The sequence below is a fragment of the Microtus oregoni genome, unplaced genomic scaffold (genome assembly GCF_018167655.1).
Source record: "Microtus oregoni isolate MIOR12 unplaced genomic scaffold, Mior012 000017F_ref0000208, whole genome shotgun sequence".
Classification (NCBI taxonomy): Eukaryota; Metazoa; Chordata; class Mammalia; order Rodentia; family Cricetidae; genus Microtus; species Microtus oregoni.
This window is the reverse complement of record NW_024543076.1, coordinates 42,795,540-42,801,966: the sequence shown is the minus strand read 5'-3', so window position 1 is coordinate 42,801,966 and position 6,427 is coordinate 42,795,540.

The following is a 6,427-nucleotide window of genomic DNA, read 5'->3' as shown; positions in this document are numbered from 1 at the left end:
CAAGAACAGTTTTAAGCTCCTACACTAAGGCTACCTACCCACCCAGAGTGGTGAGTGCCTGCCTACCAGGCAGGCCTCAGGGTCCCCTGTTAGGGAGCCTGGGCACCTTCAGCTCGGAGCCAGGCTTCCTGTGTGCTCCTGGATTACCCCCCCATCCCCCTTGCTCCATTCAACCGTTTGGCCCTGGATCATTGGGCTACCTGCGGCCCTGTTTAGTTGCTGAGGAATCCCATCTGGACGGGTGAATGTGTGCTATCCAGGGACGGACTGTCCCAGAAGAGAGCACAAACCCCCCTCCCCCAGCTCCTTCTGCAGGACTGTCTTTCTTTCGCACGACCGATCCCCCCAGTACGACCGACCCCCCCAGCACGCCTCCCCAACCCTTCCCTGCTGTATGCTAGGACCAGTGCTCAAGAACAGTTTTAAGCTCCTACACTAAGGCTACCCACCCAGGGCGGTGAGTGCCTGGATACTGGGCAGGCCTCAGGGTCCCCTGTAAGGGAGCCCGGGCACCTTCAGCTTGTGCGCCAGGCTTCCTGTGCGCACCTGGATACCCCCCCCCCCCCCCCTTGCTCCATTCATCCTTTTGGCCCTGGAGCATTGGGCTACCGGTGGCCCTGTTTAGTTGCTGAGGAATCCCATTTGGACGTGTGAGTGTGTGCTATCCAGGGGCACACACATCCCGGAAGAGAGCACAAATCCCCCTCCCCCAGCTCCTTCTGCAGGGCTGTCTCTTTAGCATGACCCAGCCCCCCAGCACCCCTCCCCAACCCCGCCCTGCTGTATGCTAGGACCAGTGCTCAAGAACAGTTTTAAGCTCCTACACTAAGGCTACCCACCCAAAGCGGTGAGTGCCTGCCTACTGGGCAGGCCTCAGGGTCCCCTGTTAGGGAGCCTGGGCACCTTCAGCTCTTGAGCCAGGCTTCCTGTGCTCTTCTGGATACCATTAGTTTTCTTTCAAACCGCACACACTAATAGTAGGAGACTTCAACACTCCTCTCTCACCAATGTAGAGGTCAATCAAACAGAAACCTAACAGAGAAATTAGTGAATTAATGGATGTAATGAAGCAAGTGGACTTAACAGACATCTATAGATTATTCCACCCAAATAGGAGAGAATATACCTTCTTCTCTGCAGCTCATGGAACCTTCTCGAAAATTGACCACATACTCGGTAACAAAGCTAACTTACACAGTTACAAAAAAATATTAGCAACCACATGTGTCTTATCAGAACACCATGGATTAAAGTTAGAATTCAACAACAATGCTACCCCCAGAAAGCCTATAAATTCATGGAAACTGAACAGTCAACTACTGAACCATACCTGGATTAAGGAAGAAATAAAGAAAGAAATTAAAGTCTTCCTTGAATTCAATGAAAATAAAGAAACAACATACTCGAACTTATGGGACACTATGAAAGCAGTGCTAAGAGGAAAGTTCATCGCACTAAGTGCCCACTTAAAGAAAACAGAGAAAACACATATTGGAGACTTAACAGTCCACCTGAAAGCTCTAGAAAAAAAAAAAAAAGAAGCAGACTCACCTAGGAGGAGTAGAAGACTGGAAATAATCAAACTGAGTGCTGAAATCAAAGTAGAAAATAAAAATTCTGACATGGCAATATACTTAAGTAAATGCAACTTAAACTACAAAAATGTGAGAAAATAAATCATAGGACGAAAATACCAGATTTTGTCCAGGAGAAGTAGGCAAAATGAGCCCCACTCTGTCTATTAAATGGAATAGTTAGAAAGCAAAATAAAATGCTTTTATGAGGAAATCCCCAACATCATATATTTTGCTCTAAAAGTGTGAGAGGAAATATGCAAAATTACATAGAACCCCCAAAAGACAACAGTTTGATTAATACAACTAGTACCCTAAAACCTGCAAGGTAAAATAACATTTCTTCTAAATGTTACTAAATTTTAGTAACATATTTTACCAGATTAAATGGTTGTTTGTTCTTGCTTTATTTTTTTAAGACTGTGAACAACCCAAAGAGGGAATGTTTTGCTTTCTTTCATGAATATAATTGGTAGAGTTTGATAACCACGCATAAAAGAGCTTTGTAAAAAATTTCTAGGCACATTCCACTTTGCTGTATTTCTTTAGAGTTTTCAGCTACATTCCAAGGGGAATAAAAAGATGTCCTGCCTCATTTGCATAATGGAAGCAAGGAGTCAGCATAGCTATTGCTCTAGCTATCCTGTCACTGAGAGTTTTAGAGCTTCAACAGAGGTTTAAGAAGAGATCTTAAATGCATTCAAATCAGTTCACTGTAGACATTTAAAAAATTTTCAAATAACAGCCCAATGTTTGAGGTAAATTGATTTCTAGCCCAAGCTAACTTGTTTAAATTGATTGAACCGAAGAAACATGTTGCATGCATCATATTTATTTCAGCCTTTTGCTCAGTTTGAAGGATAGTTTTATAATAAAAATTTTGTTAATATGGAAAAATGCAACATCTCTGCATAAATTTGACCCCAGTCAGTACGGAAAGGGAAATAACTATGTGAATATGCTTATGACAAATTCATTTGCTTAAAAGACTTTGAGAAAAAAAAATGAACAGGCTTAAACTCCCAATATGAAAGGGAAGATGACTCTAAATTCTCATTAAAACCAAGCTTTCTGAAAGTATTTATGAGTTATAGAAGTTCAATGGTAGAAATTTTGGGATTGCTTATGTAAACTATTTTATCATCAGCAAACAGTGAGAGTTTCACTTCTTTTTACCTATTTGTATCCCTTTGATCTCCATTTGTTGTCTTATTCCTCTAGCTAGGACCTCAAGAACTATATCGAATAGATATTGAGAGAATGGACAACATTGTCTTTTTCCTTATTTCAGTGTAATCACTGGGAGTTTCTCTCCATTTAGTTTGATGTTGGCTGTTGGCTTGCTATATATTACCTTTATTATGTTTAGGTATGTTCCTTGTATCCCTGCTCTCTTCAAGACCTTTATTATAAAGGGATGTTGTATTTTGTCAAAAGATTTTTTGACATCTAATAAGATGATAAAGTGGTTTATGTTTTAATTTTGTTTATATGGTGGATTACATTGGCAGATTTTTGTATGTTGAACCATCCCTGCATCGCTGGGATCAAAGTGGATGATGGTTCTGATGTGTTCTTGTAATTGATTTGCCAGTATTTTATTCAGTATTTTTGTATCAATGTTTATGAGTGAGATTGGTCTGTAGTTCTCTTTCTTAGTAATGCCTTTCTGTGGTTTGAGTATCAGGGTACTTGTAACCTCAAAAAAAAAAAGAGTTTGCAAATGTTCCTTCTGTTTCTATTGTGTGGAATAATTTGATGAGTATTGGTATTAGTTCTTTGAAAGTCTTGTAAAATTCAGAGCTGAAACCATCTGGTGCTGGGCTTTTTTTGGTTGGGAGAATTTTGATGAGTGTTTCTATTTCTTCTGCAGTTATAGGTCTGTTCAATTTGATTATATGGTCTTGATTTAATTTTGGAAAATGATCTTTATTCAGAAAGTTGTCCATTTCCTTTAAGTTGTCCAATTTTGTGGAGTACAGGTTTTTGAAATATACCTGGTGATTCTCTGTATATAATTTACATTTGATACCACACACTACTTGATTGTCAGTTAATCATTTTTTATGAAGATATACATAGCCAACTTCCTGGTCATTCATAATTTATCTCTACTGAAAAATAATTTGTCTTCAATTACCTTTAAAAATTGTGAATACTTTCTTGAAACATTTTTAAATTAGTTTCCATGCATTGTTATTTTTATTAAAACTTTAACTTATATTGTGTACATGTGTATGTGAGCATGGAAAAGTCTGCAGAAATTTATAGAAGGTTTTCTGTTCTCCCACTCAGAACTCAGGTCATCTACCTTGGCAGTAAGAAACATTACAGGCTGAGTCATCTCATTGGCTCTGTGTTGGTGTTTATATATTTATTTGTGAATATTTTCTTAAACAGTTTCTTGAAGAAGAATTCTCTTCTCAGTTTCTTTTTATATTAACAATTATTATCAAATAGAAAAAATGGATTAAGATTTGTCTCCAAATTTGTTATTATAGGGAAGAATGACTTTAATAAAGTAAACATTTTGAACTTTAGACTATAAATACTTGTATCATTGTATGTTTGTTATTTACATTTGAATGTACTCTAAAGAATTGAAGGTAGAAGCTAATATATTAGGTTAAAATATAGTTGTCAACAATGACAGTGACATTAATTCAAATATAGAATAGCTATATAGTTTAGTAACATAAAAGATCCAAATAATGAACTTTTATGAAGTAGAATTAATTTTATATGTCTATTTTATAACTCAATTATGCCTAAAACTTTAAATTAATAAAACCAGTGTCGCTGTATATACTAGAATCATAAGCTGAAAGGGCTAAGACACTGAATTTTGGTAGTGTAGTGAAGTTACCTTGATTCAAGAAATAGCCAGGTTAGCTAAATGATAAACAATTATATTTTTGTTTATTATAAAAGGAAAACTCATGAAACTGGAAAGAGAAGTTTAAGCACAGCTGTGTGGCAAGGGAACCACAGAGAGAGCAAACTTGGCCATGTGCCTATTTTTCTCTCGGTCCCAGAAAGCCATAACCTAACTTGGTTCCACCTCTTAAAGATAATTGGTTAACAAGGCTTCACCATCACCCACTCTTTTGTCTAATCAAGAGTAATCCAAACCTAATGCAAAACTATATATAATAGGAACAGATATTAAGTATGAAATTATAAACTACACAAACAATATCAAGCAACACATGACAAATGTTTTAATAAACATTTTACTTTAAAGAGTCTAAGTCTTGGATCAGAAATAAACTTGGCTAAATTATAAGAGAAAGGTAACTATGACTGTCTTATCTTCAACCCCATTGAATACATACAAAGGGAGATAATATTACTTGAGTAGGCAGGAAGTGCAGTCAAGCAGCTTCCAAAGCAAGCAGTATATGATGGAGACAATTGGCAACCTGAGAAATTATCCAAAGTCTCAATTGCAACTCTGAAGCAATCAACTTTGGCTAAAGCCTAGCATAACTGACAGATCATTTTTAGAGGCAGGATTTTTTTTTTTTAGAACCATATTACCCTGTTTTTGCAAGGTTTGACAGTCTTTTTCCTTGCATCCTAATTATCCAGTCCAGATACCAAGTACTTTGTCAGTGGTTGAGAGATGGGCAGTTTCTTGCCCAAAGGTCAATTGTGCCAAGAGGAAAACAAACTCCAAGTGGAGTGTCTTTGGTGCTCAACATTCTCTTGGGAATAGATTGGTATTGTCAGGAGCAATTATGTCCCATGTTAAGAGAACCCTAAATTATTTAAATGCCATATTCTACAGATCCTTGAAGTGGTTGAATATTACCTATCTAGGCAGAATACAATCTCTATGTATCTAAAGAACCTAATCAATCTGACTATATCTATAACAAACATGAATGACTATTGACCTATAATATTCAATACCTGTATAAATTAAAGACTAAGACTTCATGTCAGAATATTAAATAATCTGTATACAAATGTAAAGCAAATGAGGACAATGACCTCAAAATGTAAACAAGGTATAAGTATCTTGATCAAAAGTAACAATAATATATTATGCAATAAGAAAATATATCTTAAAGTTGCATCAATATACAAAATGTCATAAACAGAGTTAGAAACATGCATGTATACAACTGACAGAATAACTTTGCATAGATGTACAAAGATTATAAACAGAAATAACAAATATAATTTGAGCTTGTATCAATATACCAAATTTTATACCAATGTAAATATCTATAAATAAGAGCTCACAAGTATTCACTATATTATCCACTATTATGATTCTTTTTTTTTTTTGAGAGACATTTTATCAGTCAGTCTACTACAACCCTTTGGCAGAGTCTGATTAATATATTTAACAGTAATAGTTGTTTTATATAGTGTTTCAGCACCCTCTGTCCTTGACTGTGTTTTGTTTGTCAAATTAGCTGTATCCTTTTACAGAGTGCTTAATTTTCCTGTTACTTGATCATTAGTGTCTGTAAAGAATGGATCATTTTTAAAAGTGCCTCATTTGACTAGGTTTTGTTTATCAAATTGGATATATCATTCTCCAGAGTGCTGAATTTCCCTTTGAGTTGGTCATTATCAGATTGTAAAGACTATGTAGTGATAAGGCGATCAGGCATGCTTTTCATCCCACCCAGCTTCCACATGGCTAGCTTTACACCTGAAATTACAACACACAAATTGTATTCACTTAAACACTGCCTGGCCCATTAGTTCTAGCCTCTTATTGGCTAACTCTCACATCTTGATTAACCCATTTCTATTAATGTGTATCACCACTTGACTGTGGCTTACCGGCATGAGTCTAACCACTGTCCATCTTGGGTAGGAGAAGCATGGCATCT